The following is a 16766-nucleotide window of genomic DNA, read 5'->3' on the forward strand; positions in this document are numbered from 1 at the left end:
GAGAGAGAGAGGGAGGGAGGGAGGGAGGAAGAGAGAGAGAGAGAGAGAGAGAGAGAGAGAGAGAGAGAGAGAGAGAGAGCTAAAACCAGGAAGTTTTGTATCTGAGGCAAATATCATGACTGAGAAGGGTTTAGAAGGCAAGGGAGCTCATCTATGTGTACTTTTACTAACTAGATCATAAACTCTGTTGTTTCTATACTGGTGAGGGGCAACACAGTTCTATGTACCTTGTCTCAATTCAGTACTCCATGGTAAGACCCTGTCCACCCTTCCCAAGTTTTGCCTCTGCACACACACATGTTTTAGAATGGATAAACATATCAACTGATCAAACTGAGTCATGTTGCTAACTCCATTCTAAAGGGGAAATATAGGCAGAAAGTATTACAGAAATGCCATCAAGTTACCAATATAAACACCTACAGAACCAAATGGCTACAGAACCTTTAAGACACTGACCATGGAAGCCCAGCATCCTGAAGGAGGCAGAGCAGATGAGGACCATTTGCCACTAGGGCTCCACTTATTTTTTTATTTTATATTATTATATTATTTTATCCCATAGAATGGACAATAGAATCGAAGAACATCTATTGGTTCAGTGGATAAGTATTGGTCGTGAGGTCAGGAAGGCTTTTCTTCCTGTGTTCAAATCTGGCCTCAGACACTAACTCTGATTCTAGGCAAGCCACTTAATCTTGTTTACCTCAGTTTCCTCATCTATAAAATAAGTTGGAGAAGAAAATGGCAAACCACTCTAGAATCTTTGCAGGAAAACCCCAAATAGAATCACAAAGAGTCAGACATGACTAAAAAAATGACTCAGTAACCAATAGAATAGAAATTAATAGTACATTCCTCCAACATCAGAGCCAGAAAGTACTTTAACAGTTATCTAGTTCAACTTTCTCATTTTACACATGAGGACATGGAGTCCCACAAGAAGGCAGTGACTTCTTCAGCCATGCCTGCCAAGATATGTCACTTTAGCAATACAACTACTGGCTCTCAAACCCAAGTCTCCCAACTCACTGTGTCTGGGATCCTTAGACTACTGAGAGGCAATAAGCTCCCATAAAGTCTGAGTGAGTAGAATAGAGGGGTAATCTGTCTTAAGAGTCTTCTAAGATCTTCCTGTCTCCAAGCCCAGTCTTCCATCCACTGTGCCACCACGCTAGAACATAGGTTTTACCAAACTAAGGAATAAATAGCACCCAATACACCACACAAAAACAGTTAAGAATCCCTTGTTTAGCGTAGTATACAGGAATAGCTATATAGCCAAGACAGGAGTCTTAAGGGGTGAGCAAGAGAAGAATCTCACCAGCTAGGAGAAAAGCATGTTAGTTCCTTGTAAATAGGAATTTTTTTTCTTTCTTTGTACTGGTCTCTCCAATACCTAGTGTAGTCTGGTATACAGGAATCACTTCATAAATACTTAACTGACAGAAAATAAGAAGGCAGTGGACTGGAAAATAAGTTACTATCATCAATAACACCTACCTTGTATAAAGCAAGGGGGACACAGGGAAGTCTGATACATTTCTGGCCTCAAGATTTGGCATTTCCAATGGCAAGACACGTAACTGTCTGGAAACCATTTATAAATTTCAGACTTCCATAATGATAAAAATTAATCCCTCTATACATTCTCACCAGAGCACAATACTCAAGGAATTTTGGAACAGCTCATGACTTTCTAAGACGTTCCCTTTGCCCAAACAAGTCCCTTCCAACTAGATGAGGGCTACAATGTTCTACATACAAGTTCCTCCAAACTTCCTCTATTACCTGATAAATTCCAGCAGAGATGACAAAGCCCATTTCTTTCTACTTCCTTTCAAAAGGAAAGAGGCCCAGGGGAACTTGGATTCTGAAGCCTTGTTCCTGGCTTGGGTTGGAGTCTGAATAAGAAGAGACTGATGCTGGATTCCACCCTATGCGCTGGCTGAAAAGTTCTATGATTCAGAATGATAGAACTATAGGCTCCCCTTTAGCCTGGGATTCCTGCTCTGGTTATTCCTCTGAAGACTGGGCTAGATGCTGGGAGTGAGACTGATTTGCGCCTGAGGTCTGAGCTACATCATTGCTGCTACTGCTTCTGAACTTTATCTTTTCTTCATCCACTATTCATAGCTTCCCAACAATTGTGCCTAACTGTTCATTTGGAGTTTTCTTGGCAGAGTTACTGGAGTGGTTTGCTATTTTCATTCTCCAGCTCATTTTACAGATAAGGAAACTGAGTGAAGGGACTTCTCAGGGTCATGCAGCAGGGAAAAGTCTGAGGTCACATTTGTATTCAGGAATACAAATCTTCATTACTCCAAGCCCAGTGCTTTACCCACTGTACCACCTAGTTGCCTAGTCAAGAACATCACTGCCATAACAAATTTCCTTCTTACTCAACCCTTGGATCTGTGACCCAAGACTGGGTTGTAGGTAACAAAGCTATTGATCCCACTGAAATGTCCTAGTTGTGGGTCTGGAGGTGCCCCAATATAAGCCTGTACAAGTCACAACCTGGGTTTAGGAGTGCTGCTCTACATGCATCATGCTCCTGTCCTGACCTCTTTCTCTAATGTCCAAAGCTATCTCTGCTTGTTTCCCTATACCTCCCTGGGTAGACAAAGGACTTGCTGTGATTTTTTCTAGACTTCCTCATTAAAATTAACTTTTCTTGATTAGGATATATTTTCTAGTTCTGCCAGAAGAAGTTTTTGGAAAGGAGTTTGTCTATATTACTTTCTATCACTCCACCATCTTCTCAGATCCCACCTCTGACACTTGCTGTGTGACCTTGGGACAAGTCCTTAATCTCTCTCTGCCTTAGTTTCCTCAACTATAAAATGAAAGGTAAGACTGAATGACTTCTACAATCCCTTCCATCTCTACACCTATGATCCTATAGTCAGTCAGTTAATGATCCAATCAATCAGTCAATGAACATTTATTTATTAGGTCACCTACTATGTGTCAGACACTATGCCAAATGCTAAGGATACTGGGGAATCTACTAATAGATTCCTTAGTGTTATCCACATAACATTAATATATTAATATGTCTAGTATTATTTAGGAACCCAAAGTTTATTGAAAGCAAGAAACAATGAGAAAAGATGCTCATAGAGGCAATATCTATGACAACAAAGAAGTTGAAAGCAAATTGTGCCCAATGATTAGATATTGGCTGAACAAATTATTCAGCACATAAATATAATGGACTATATACAACTGAGTTGGATGAAATGGCAGATAAGGGAAATTCAGAGAAATATGGAAAGTGATACAATGGGGGAAAGTAGAACCAAGGAACTAATGTACACAATGATGACATCAATGTAAATAAAGTAAAAGTCAAAAAGTCAATGTAAATAAAGTTTAAAAAAATAAAAAGGCCTCAGGCATCTTGGTAATTACAATAGCCAATCAATGTTAGTACCATACTGCCAAAACTAAAAGACAGAAAACTGTTCATAAAGGAACAGCTTTAGCTGTTTTCTCTTTTTTAAAAATAGTTTATCTAAGCCAAGTCTGGTGACAGAAAGTCCTGGGCTCAAATATGACCTCAGATACTTCCTAGCTATGTGATAAGTAATTTAACTGCCATTGTCTAGCCCTTACTATTTTCTTCCTTGGAACCAAATCCTCAGTATTGATTCTAAGGCAGAAGGTAAGGGTTCAAAAAAATAAAGTTTATTAGATTGTTAATTGGGAGGGATTTGTTGTGTCAAAAACCAAGTATATTATCAAATTTAAAGTCATAGATAAGAACATTAATTGAAAAATATTTGTGAAGCACCACATGTCCTCAGGGGTAGAGCTGGAAATCTGGACCTTGGAAGCCATCAAATGTCTCTTTTGTATAGGTCTTAAGATACTCTGGATTAATATCTTGGTTCTACCATTAATTTTCACTGTGGGATCACAATCACGTTATCGGTTTAAACCCCAACTGCTGTACAACCTACCTCATAGATTTAGTATGAGAATCAAGGAAGATAAGGAATGTGAAAGCCCAATGGAAGGTATAAAGTGCTATAAAAATATGTGTTGATTATTACTATTCTTGACAGTGTTACTAAGGAGCTTGTGGGATCTCCAAAGCCACAGAATATGAATATTTTCCTAGAGGGAGAGGAGGGAGGGCAATGCGGAAATGAGAGATTCAGGACAATGGAGGATGTACTATGACAACATAACCATCACTGGGCAGGGCAGTGACTTTACCCTATAAATAGCTAGTCAGTGGCCCCCCTCACTAACTGACTCGTTAACATCAGGGTTAGTACCCTATAGGAGGCTTGGCTCCCTCTCCCCCCCTTCCCTAATAAAATGTACCTTCTGCTGGCACAGTGAGCAAAACAACCAAACACGCGGGAACATGGCACGATGCCCAAGAGGATACACAAAAAAGCAAAGAAAGTGCTCGTTCAGGAGGAACGTCAGGAGGAGGTGTTATAATGGACTTAAGATGAGTGGGGGTAAGTTCAAGAGGTCAAAGGAAAGAATTTTCTAAGGAGGAATCTTCCCCTCAAGTCCCTCAGAACCTATCACAGCTCACTTTGAGTGGATATATCAATGCGGGGAGTAAAATGAGGTTGAATTAGATAGGGGGGTTAGACTTAATTTGTTTTAACATATGGAAAACAGTGGGGAGGCCATATAAAAGGAGCTTCTCTTGCCCTTATCCTCTATTATAAATTATTCTGGTTCAGCATACTGAGTCCTGGAATGAATATGGAAGAATCAGTTCAGTCCTTGTAAAGACAATCTCACTTTTAAGCCCTTGCTGTGCTCATTTAGGCAAGTTATAGGGAGCTCAGATCTATGTGAGTGGGGAGAACTCTGTGTGAGGTGGTTCCCCACACTAAAATAGAATTACAGGACCAAAAGAATAAATACATAAGGCATGACCCCATTCATCCTCCTCTTCCTTCCTAGAAGGTAAGTTGAGTGTCATGGTAGACAAACTATGCTTTATGTTGCTTTTTTTTTTCTCTTTCCAGGCTACAACCATGTCTTTACCACCCACTATTACCGCAGTATAGATAAAGCTTCCACCTACCCCACCTATTCTTGGGCCGAGGAACTTTGAATGTCACCTTTACTTACCACCGCAAACACCATGAAGAAAAACAGCTCAACTCCCCAATCCCCAACGTGTAGAAAGATCATGCACTTCAAAGACCATCAAAAAACTCAAGTTCCACGGGAAACAAGATAAAAGAAGCCAGCCAACAGAAAGGTGACCAAAACAACAACAAAAAAAAGACTCCAAAGCCTGCCTACATTTCGAGTTCAGTTAGCTTAACCATAAATAAACAAAATGGCACATCTGCTTGTTCCAACTTTTGTTCTCCAGATTCCTGCCAACCTTACAACATTCTGACAAAAGAGAAAAAAGGGGGCATTCCAAAATAACTCATAGCCAGAGTAGTGCTTCTATATAAATTTTCCCATAACTAGAAAATGACATGCCTAAAGAATCTCCCAGATCTTCTGATTTTTCATAAAGCCTCTAGAAAGGGGACATAAAAGCCTCTATCTATATCAAGGGGACATAAAAACAGTTCCTGGATGTTGGCTCACTGAGAATATTGAGAACCCTTATAGACTTCCTCTGAGCCATAGGACAAAATTGTGAGTCAAAGAATACTAGGATTGGTATCAGTTTAAGTGTCAATATCCATTCTGCACCGTCTGATCCAGGGCACTCTTGTGGACCAGAACCTACTGGACTGCTCCAGTGACTTTTAATTTAATTCAGTAAACATGTATTAAATGCCCTACCAACATGCCAGGTGTTAGTCTAAGCACTGAAGATTCTAAGAAGTCAAAGAACAGTTCCTGCCCTCAAAAAGCTTCCAATCTAATGGGAAGAGACACCATGCAAACAAATACACACACACACACACACACACAAAGCAAAACTATAATTGGATGACTAGGAAATAATTTTTAAAGTACTAATCAAACAGCATAGTAAAATGACAAAAGATTCTCTTTTCCCCCCAACACCACAGACAAAATGGGGAATTATAAATATTGCCAACAAGAAGGAGAAACATATGTGCAATAGAATATGCCAACCAGCAGTAGGGTTAAATAATTCATATAGTCTGAGTCAGCATCCTCCAAAATTAGTGCTGAAAAGCAAATTCAGTACTCTAGTGACATGGTCACATAGCTCTACTATGAACACACAGAGTTTTTGTTTTTGTTTTTGTTTTTTTTAAAAGACACCAGTTGATAGGGAGGATGCAGATAGGGAGGTCCTGGGTTCAAATGTGATCTCAGACACTTCTTAGTTTGACCCTAGGAAAATCACTTAATCCCCATTGCCAGCCCTTACCAGTCTTCTGCCTTGGAACCAATATTGAATATCAATTCTTGTAAGGTGAGGATTTTTAAAAAGAAGATACTTCAGAATAGTTTATTCCCTACCCCCTAATTTTACCAGTGAGAAAAACTAAGATCCTACAACTTCTGATTTGTACCTCCAATATTTCCTATCTCATAGGCATTGACTATTATGACCCTCTTCTGGGGTTCCAGGTCTGGAAGTATTCTCAAATATGAGACAACCACTTCTCTTAACAAGGGCAGGCTGTGACAGCTCTTTATTTAATCCAACAAGCAAGAGGCTATGAGCCAACACACAGAGTTACTAAGGAGCCAATTTAAAGCCAGCCAGAATGCCCCCAGGCTAGATTAATTAAGTGTTTTATTCTTTTGACTGCCTGTGTTTGGTGCTAATTCGAAGTCTGTGGTCCCAGATATTATCTGACTTAAGGTTCTGAAATTTCTTGTAACTCCTATTATCCATAATGGTATCCTGTTCTCTAAAAAACTCACAGGAGCAAATTGTCTGTGGAGGGCTAGCATTTACAAATCCTGCCTCCTACCCCATCCCCATCTCCAAAGATGCTTCTCTAGTTACAGAGTAAAGTTGATTAAGAATAAGCCCAATGGAGGTGAGACCCTCAGAAAGAGTCCTTCTTAATTCACATTCCTGAGTTGCATATTAAAAAGAAATACACATACACATCTGCGTGATGTAATATATCCACGTGTGCACATATTTATGCATTATGTAGTCATCATGCATGTCAGCAACAATAGTAACAAAACAATATTTGCTTTTACTGTATTTGTACTTGTACTGATATTTACTGTATTTGACCAGCACAAAAATCTCCCTATCTACCTACCCCACCCCTAAAAAGCAAGTAATACCATGTCTGGCCAAACAACTAAAATGATGCTGGTGGGAGGTGAGGATGGCAATGGAAGAATGTCACAATGTTTTTGCCTTCAAAGGTCATGAGTAATGTGACCCTTTGACCAAGCAACTATATCACTACATGTAACACAGAGATCTCAAAATAGTCAAGACAGAAAGAATAAATGGACCCCACAAAGTATTTATAGTATTTTATAACAAAGAAATAGAAACAAAATGGGTGCCATCAACTGGGGAAATGGCTGACCAAATTACAGCACGTGGTATATAATTATTGTATCTTAAGTGATGTGAAAGGGACCAATTCAGAGAAACTCAGAAAGACTTGTATAAAACAGGCAGATTGGAGCCAACTGAACAAGGAGAATATTTACATATATATTTATATATTTATTTTATTTATATTTATAATATTTACATGTTATATTTCATATAATATATAACAAATATGTTATATATAAATACATATTTATGTATATAAATGTCCTCCTTGATTCTGTGGTATATATACACACATATATATATAATAATAACATAAATGAAAACTTTGAACAATTCAAGAACCTATTCAATGCAATCGATTTCATGAACTCTAATAAACATCTCCTTACTCTTAGCAGAAGCGAATGGAAAGACTTAAAATGAGTCATGCCTTTTCAGATAAAGGAAGATGATGATGATGATGATTTTACTTAACTATATCATGTTTCTGAAAAAGAGGGAATACTTTTATTTGGGAGGGAGAGTGGTTGTGGGGAGGGACTTGAAGTAGGGAAAGGGGAGAAAGGAATAAGCTTGTCTATGTTATTTATGTGCCAGGTTATGTATACTAAGTGCTTCATAGATATTATCTCATTTGCACCTTACAATAATCCTATGAGGTATATGTATATACACTCTACCAGTGAGGAAACTGAAGCAAACAGAGGCTAAGTGACTTGAGTGTCCAGGGTTACACAGCTCAAGTGTCTGTGGTCAGATGTAAATTCATGGCTTCCTAACTCCAGAGACTAATGACCTGACCAGTGAAGCCAGGAATAAGATGTGCACACACCAGGTTGATGGGCAGTGTCAGAGAGAAGGTAGCATGTAAGATAGAAAATTGGTTGAATGAATAGTGGGCGAGAGAGAGAGTGAGGACCAGAAAATCAATCATGACATAGCAGAGAAGGTAGAGCATAGAAAAACAAGATGGTGTAATTATGCTAAATTTATTTATTTATTTTTCAATTTGAACATTATTTTATTTGGTCATTTTCAAACTATGCTAAATTTAATACAGAACTTTAAAAATAATTTGTATGTAATAGAAATTCATAATATATATTTATTGTTATATTAAATTTAGTATATTTTACTATTTATTACATTAAATTATTTCACATATATTATGCTGAATTATATCACATTATATTACATTATATATTATATTATGTTATAGTCAAGTACATATCTATATATAAGAATAAATATATAATAATATGTATGTACATTTCCTCTTTTTTCTGTTTGATATGAAAGCTTGTTTTCTTAAAGTTTGTGATTAAAATCAATTTTCTAAAAATTATAGTTGCTGAGTTTTTTGATGGTTTCAGTTTATCACAGAATCGTAACATTTGAGATTCAAAAATGAAACTCAGAGGTCACCATGTAGGCCAACCATAACATGAAAGAGAATCTCTACACCTCACAAATGGTCATCTAGTTTCTGCTTATAGACTTTTAAATTTAGGAAGCCAACCTTAACAGCAGCTTCAATTGGCTAGGATGATTTTATTTTTATACATTAAACCTAAGAGCCAAGTTTCATTCTCGTATATGACAATTTTGAAAAAAATTCACTAGAGCAGGTGTCTTTTCTTAGGTATTTACCAAAGATCATTGATTTCCCATTCATCATAAAGAGTGCATACATTGCCATTTTCTCAGCTTGTCAGACTTCTCAGAAAGGCCCTGTGCACAACAGAAATAGACTTAATTATGTCACTTGCCGTTTTCTGAGTCCTGATTTGGGGTCATTTGTTACCTTTTGGTTTTTCCCAGCTAGAAGAGTTGTTGATTCACATTTGCACAGAACAGAGGGGCTGATGGGAGGCAGTTAACAGAGAATTTCCTTACCCATGTTTGTCACTCAACTCCTTTTCCAATTGAGAAAATAAAAGTTCTGGAAGAAAAAACCAAGAACTAAATATGTTTCTGACCATATTAAAGGGATAGTTGAACTGAGAACTCAGAGTAGATACCAGCAGCCATAAAGGAAATTTCAGTTGAGTTCAGAGTTTAACAGTTAATAGCCAAGTTCTAAGAACTTAAAAGCTTGACTCTCAGCAGATGACCTGATCTCTGGTCTGGCAGCTCAAAAAAGAGCATCTATCACAGTTATTAGCTGAAAAGTAGGACTGAGAAGAGGTGAAAAAACCCTTCCTAGCTACTGGCTGAGAATGTTTAAATCAATAAGTACTCATTTATTAAGAACATAACTAATGTGGCAGGTATGCTGATACCACATGTCCCATGAAAATGGTACCTGCCCTCCAGGAGCTCACATTTTAATGGGAGAGACAACATATAATTAAGTAGGTATGTCTAAAATATATGCAGAGGAGAAAGAAGGCACGGGCACCCAGACAATAACTTGGCTGAAGGGAGATGCTTGTCCTTTTACTCTAGAAGATGAAGGTAAAGTTGCAGATGGCCCTAAAGATAGCTCCTCAGCAGAGAAGTAGAGATAAGCCCTGGAAGGTGAAATTAACTGTGATGAACCATAACAGTCTTGAATGGCTAGTAGATACAACTACAAGAGCTGGAGAAAGAGCATTTCACCACATTCCTGCAAATCACGCCCTTTGTGACCTAAATTCAAAGAACTAGAATTTCTGAAGACCCTCATTTATCTTAATTGACAGCTGGCATGGAATAAAGAAGTGACAAGAGAAAGGAGCTGGGAAGCAACAGGAAGCCCAGGGATCAGCCAAGAGAACTAGCATGCATCACCCTGGTAAGATACAGTTGAGTAGCACATGAGGAAGCAACATTGACAGCCTTGCAGCACATCAGAGATGGAAGGTGGCCATTCCTGCATATTATCTTGGTCACATTGCTCCCGTCATGAAGGTGCCCTAGTTACACTTGTATATATAAACAATATACATTTGTGGAAAATAATGAACTTGGTTCATGACGGCGAAGGCAGAGGTAAAATCTGGAGCAGAGAAACGTTTTGTTGTTGCATTTAAATTATTTAACTGACTGGTAAAACTAAACACATTAGTAGGGGCTCATGAACTATGGTTTGGGTTCTGGCTCACAAAACACATAATACTTGCTAGCTATGTGACCTTGGAGGTAAGTTGAACTTAACTCCTGTCTTCCCCAGTTTTCCTTATCTATAAAATGAAGAGAATAACAGGTTCTACTTCTAGAATTATTGTGAAGATAAAATGACATAGCACTATATAAAGTGCTTTGCAAATCTAAAATTATATAAATGTCAGTTGTTATTATTTTATTCCCTTTGGTCAGAATTGATTTTCTAGCTACTTCTCCTATTGACTTATATAAATTAATCGCAGTATCTTGCACCATATACATAATAAAATTTGTTGTTAAACTAAATTGGTTATAATAAGGAAAAAAGAAGATATTCAAATTTTCCATGTCCAATAGAGGTTTCACACTTTATTAATTGAAAATAGCTGAAAATGAGGCATATCTATATAAAGATATAAATATGCAAAGGGACATTATTGTTCTGTAAGAAACAATGAATATGAGAAACTTGGGAAGATTTACATGAACTGATGTGAACCTTAAAAATTCCCAGATCCTGCTTCATAAGATTGGATTAAGACCATTCCCCATTTGGCCAGTGAACTCTACTTAGATCAGGAATGTGAGAACTCACCTACTTAAGTCTGCCCTAGGGGAAGATAAAGTTGTAAACTCTTTTCTGAACAATGCTTATAGTGAGACAAAAAAAGTTCTTAATCCATGCCTATTTTAGGACTAATACAAAGGGGTGCTAAGTACCTATAAAGGTCAAGCAACTTGTAAACTTACATGGGACAAAGAGGTGAGAAACTTACTCAGAGATTCTAGCCTACTCAGGTGTGGATTACTAAAAGGATTAGTCTACTCAGGTGTGAATTCAGAATGGGCTGTCCTTTGGAAAACGTCTACTGTGATTGGTAGATGTAAGGACTTAGGGGAGGTGACATAGGAGAAAATGCCCTTTAAATAGGAACTCAGATAGGAGCTCAAGGAACATTCTGAAACATTCAGATTGAGGATTGAGCTGGTGAAGTCAGCTGAGATGGAGCTGGCCTGGTGTTACTAGAATCCTTGCTTGGACAGATCTTGTGATGAGTGATTAAGGACTGACTGATCTTTTCTCTTAGGGCTTAGGCCTGAGTTGGCCAGGACTGGCCAGGGCCGGCTTATCCTTTTCTCATTATTCCCCTTTTTCTCTCTTTCTCTCCTTTTCTTTAATTCCTCATTTGTATTAATTAAAATCTCTATAAAACCCGGCTGACTTGGGTATATTTGAATAATTGGGAATATTTCCCTGGCGACCACCTTATATTTGATTTAAAAACAAAACACTGTAGTGAAAACATATTTCCTGCAGTCACAACTTACTCATCCACTCTTTATTATCTAACACAATTTGTATCTTCCACTATTTTAATCACATGGCCTCAACTATTTTAATTATTATACTGATGAAGTGATATAGACAGAACTTGGAAATAAAATATGCACAATACCCACAATAACAAATAAAAAGAACACTAAAATGAAACTAAATGCTACATAAATAATAGGACCATCACTTGGCCTCAGATATATGGAAATTTACCTGTAGAAATAAAATGAGTAAAATGTTTCTATTTATTTGATGCAAAAATTCTACTAACAGGCATATAGCCCAAAGAGATAATTGATGAGAAGAAAGGCCCATAAACACACCAAAATAATTATAGAAGAGCTTTTATGTTCACAAAGAATTAGAAATAAAATTGTTGTTCATCAATTAGAGAATGATTATTATGCAAAAAAATTTCCCCGATTTGTTGCTTCCCTCCTAATTTTGGTTGCATTGGTTTTGTTTGTACAAAACTTTTTTAATTTAATGTAATCAAAATTATTTATTTTATTTTTGGAATTTTTTCTAACTCTTGCTTGGTCTTAAAAATCGTTCCTTTCCCAAAGATCTGACATGTATACTATTCTGTGTTCACCTAATTTATAGTTTTTATTTATAGTTTCCTTCTTTATATTCAAGTCATTCATCCAATCTGAGTTTATCTTGATGTAGGGTGTGAAATGTTGATCCAAAGCTAATCTCTCCCATACTGTCTTCCAATTTTCCTAGCAATTTTTATGAAATAGTGGATTTTTGTCCCAAAAGCTGAGATCTTTGGATTTCTCATAGACTGTCTTGCTGAGGTCACTTGCCTCAAGTCTATCCCACTGATCCTCCTTTCTGTCTCTTAACCAGTACCATATTGTTTTTATGACCATTGTTTTATAGTATAGTTTGAGATCTGGTACTGCTAGGCCACCTTCCTTCATATTTTTTTTTCATTATTTCCCTGGATATCCTTGATCTTTTGTTCTTCCAAATGAACTTTGTCATGGTTTTTTTCTAATTCAATAAAAAAGTTTTTTGGTAGTTAAATGAGTATGGCACTAAATAAGTAAATTAGTTTGGGTAGAATTGCCATTTTTATTATGTTAGCTCTTCCTACCCATGAGAAATTAATGTTTTTTTCCAATTATTTAGATCTACTTTTAATCGTGTGGAAAGTTTTATAGTTGTGTTCATATAGTTCCTGTATTTCTCTTGGCAAATAAATTCCTAAGTATTTTATATTGTCCAGGGTGATTTTAAATGGAATTTCTCTTTCTAATTCTTGCTGCTGAGATGTGTTAGAAATATATAGAAATATTGATGGCTTATGTGGGGTTTATTTTGTAGCCTGCAACTTTGCTAAAATTGTTGATTATCTCTACTATCTTTTTAGTTGATTCTTTAGAATTCTTTAAGTAGATCATCATATCATCTGCAAAGAGTGATAGCTTGGTCTCCTCATTGCCTATTTTAATACCTTCAATTTATTTTTCTTCAATTAGAGAATGTTTAAACAAATTGTGAAATGTAAATGTTGATAGAAATCACTGTACTACATGAAACAATGAATTTGATCAATACAGAGGAGCATGAAAAGATATTAAAATGATCTGATGCATAGTAAAGTAAGCAGAGTCTAGAAAACAATATCCCTAATAATCTACAACAATTAAATATGAAAGAACAATTGTTTCCAAAAAGTCAAAAGTGAATGTCATAAAACTTCAAAGAACAAGCATGGTTGGGGGTGGGGGGTGGGGAAGGGAATGAGAATACGCCCCAACCCTTAGTCCTTTGCAGAGGTGGAAGAGGAGGTCCACATGGGTTTACAGTATCATTGAAAGAGTTAGTTTTGCTGATTTATTTCTTTTTTCCTTTTAAAAATATTGTTTAAGATGATTCTTTGGAGAAGGAAGGGAAAGGCTACTGAGAGAATTTCTGGTGATGTAAAAAACTAACAATAAATAAAAAACAATCTGAGAAAGGAAATGTAACCATAGTTATATTTCCACAAAAAGGATGAAGGAAGGATGGCATGTGAGTAATGTTTCATATGCTTATCTTTGTTATAAGGGAGATTGTTCACTAATGACTATTCTGGGAGAGTTGAGGTAGTAATATTGGGAAATGACTTTGATAGAAAAAACAAAAGACATAAAGATAAACCCATTTAAAAATCTCATTTGCTAAAAATATTCAATAATGGACTATAACCAAATGGAATCTCTTATTGAGGAAAGTTTATGTAAAAGGATAATTTATATAAATTAGCTAATTCTAATATTCAATATTATCATGGTAGGCTTTAACTCAAATGGTATATCTAACCAAGATTATAGTCAAACAACACCTCTAGCAATAGCTGAGACTATGAGAATCGGAAGGAGCAGGTGTATAGTGAGGTGTGTGTGTGTGTATATATATATATATGTATATGTATATGTATATGTATGTATATGAATATAGTGAGACCAAAGGCAGAAGGAACAGCACAATGCCCACCACTAAAAAAACAATAAGCAACATTCTGCAGCATCCTCAGAGGTATGTGTGTATATATACGTGTAGTATGTTTATATATACATAAAATTTGTGTATATACATATATCATGTATGTATATAATGCGTACATGCATCCATACATATACATAAGACCGCTTTTTCATCCTCAGTTAAACTGTCTAGAAAGGAAAGGATATACCTAATACAATTCTATGTAATATGAAAAAAGATCATACTTTACCATATACATTAATGGTATTTGAGTTATCAAGGCCAATGAGTAAGTCACTAATTTCATGATATCCTCTTGGGAAAAGATGGCACAGGTTTATTCTTATCTCTGGGATCACATATCCAACAAAGTAATTTCAAATTGGGGGTTGAAAAAATTGGTGCCTCCAATTCATACTTCTTCCCATTATTGTTCCATGTGTCCTGGGGTTTTTTACTTAAATTTATTTATGTGTTGGTTGGTTACATTAAAATACTCAATTAATTCCATCCTCTCCTCCTATTAGAGAACACTTTATTTGACCAAAAGACATATGTAAATGTATATGTGTGTGTGTGTACATATAAAACTGTCTTCCTCCTATTTATTACATATATACATACACTCACCTTAGATGTGTTTCCCTACATGTGTATGTCTTTCTACCCAGAGTCTCCATATTTGTTCACTATCCTACTGTTAATGTACTATTACTTATGAGAATATGTCTCAGGTTCATTTGAGAAACATCTCACTGTGACTTTCTTAGTGTTCTATTTCATTGAAACTAGCTTTGAATTCTGTCCTCATGCTTAAAGGTCATTGACTTTCCAGCCACTAAATAATAACTAATGAATTTAATAACTCTGAAGTCCTATAATGTTCATTCCTCATTTTCCTAGCAAAAACTTTAGTGTCACCACATTGTTTAAGTCCAAATTCCTTATAGAACACATTGAAGTAAGGCCTGTATCACTTTGCCCCAACCTAACTCTTCTTTTTATTTTCCTACTTCCCACTATACTCTAAATTTCCATCTGGATAAGTAACGTCTTGATCATTGTTCATTTTTTATTGATTTCCCCATAAAGTCACCAGCTATACACAAGGAGACTAAGAAATTATTTACCCTTGACTTAGGTGGTTTTAGGAACAAAAGAATGAATAGGTAATTGTTTTAGCTAAATTATCTTTATTCTTCATGTAAGTAGCTTTAAGAACTACATAGTATGTAATTGTGAAGTAATTGTGAAGTAGTAGATATTGAGAGTGGCCCCTAAACTCAGGTTGATCTAGGTTAAGATACTTCTTCTGATCCTTATTAAGAATCCCATGGTTCAATAAAAAAATTTTTTTTTGTAGATTAGTTTAGGTAGGATTGTCATTTCAATTATATTGGCTCTACCCACCCGTGAAAAATTAATATTTTCTTTTTTCCTTTATTTATTTATATTTATTATTTTATTTGTTTAAGATTGATTTATATTTATTTATATATATATTTATAATTAATTATTTAAATTATTTTACTGAACTAGAAAAAATAAAATTAATTTATAAAAAACAAAAGATCAAGAATATCAAAGAAATTAATGAAAAATTAAAAGGAAGGAGATCTAATAGTGCTATATTTTGAACTATATTAAAAAGTAGTACTTATCAAAATGACTCCATTTGACATCAAAAAACAAAGTCTGAAGAATGAAAAAATAGAAGAAAATGTGAAGTATCTCAATAGACAAACAAATGCCTGGAAAATAAATCCAGAAGAAATCATATCAGAATTTTTTGACTATCTGAAAATCATAGTTTTTAAAAAAGAGCTTAGATATCACCTTTCAAGAAATGATCAAGGAAAATTGTACTGATATTATAGAAACTGGGGGCAATATCAAAATTGAAAGAATCCAGTGATTGCTTCTTGAGATACCCAAAAGATAACTCTAAGGAATATTATAGCCAAATTCCAGACCCCCCTGCTAAAAAGAAAATAATTCAAATATCTTGGAGGCACAATCAGAATACCACAAGATTTAGCAGCTTCTACATTAAAGGTTTAGAAAGAACAGAACATAATATTCCAGAAGGTAAAAGAGTCTAAGACTTAAGCCAAGCATCACTTCCCCAGAAAAACTGAGCCTAATCCTTTAGAGAAAAAAAATAGGTATTCAATGAAATAGAGGACTTTCTAACATTTCTGATGAAAAGACCAGAACTGAATGGAAAATTTGACTCCCAGATATAATGCTTCAAGAAAAGCATAAAAGATAAACAGGAAAAAGAAATCAAAAGATATTCAATAGGGTTAAACTGTTTTTATACCTACAAGGGAAGAAGATTCTTTTTAACTCCAAAGAACTTTATCATTATAACAGCATTTAGAAGTAGTATACAAA

General features: G+C 35.7%; 2 long non-coding RNA genes across 3 annotated transcripts in view; one reads left to right on the forward strand and one right to left on the reverse strand.

Annotated features, from left to right (window-relative positions):
• The window catches only part of LOC107649879 (uncharacterized), a 109226-nt gene that overhangs the window by 29558 nt on the left and 62902 nt on the right, over positions 1-16766 (reverse strand). Inside the window, exons 1-2 of one of the 2 annotated variants that reach the window (XR_001624311.2) lie at positions 9362-9494; positions 9116-9196 (exon numbers count right to left, since the gene is read on the reverse strand). The exons of the other annotated variant lie outside the window; for it this stretch is intronic. This is a non-coding gene — a long non-coding RNA (uncharacterized LOC107649879). Of the gene's footprint in view, positions 1-9115; positions 9197-9361; positions 9495-16766 lie in introns of those variants that run through there. 2 annotated transcript variants of the gene reach the window in all.
• On the forward strand, positions 4130-5336 carry LOC103104208 (uncharacterized). Its single transcript, XR_471709.3, has 2 exons — positions 4130-4481; positions 5007-5336. It is a non-coding gene; the product is annotated as an uncharacterized LOC103104208 (long non-coding RNA).

Source organism: Monodelphis domestica, chromosome 8 (genome assembly GCF_027887165.1).
Source record: "Monodelphis domestica isolate mMonDom1 chromosome 8, mMonDom1.pri, whole genome shotgun sequence".
NCBI lineage: Eukaryota > Metazoa > Chordata > Mammalia > Didelphimorphia > Didelphidae > Monodelphis > Monodelphis domestica.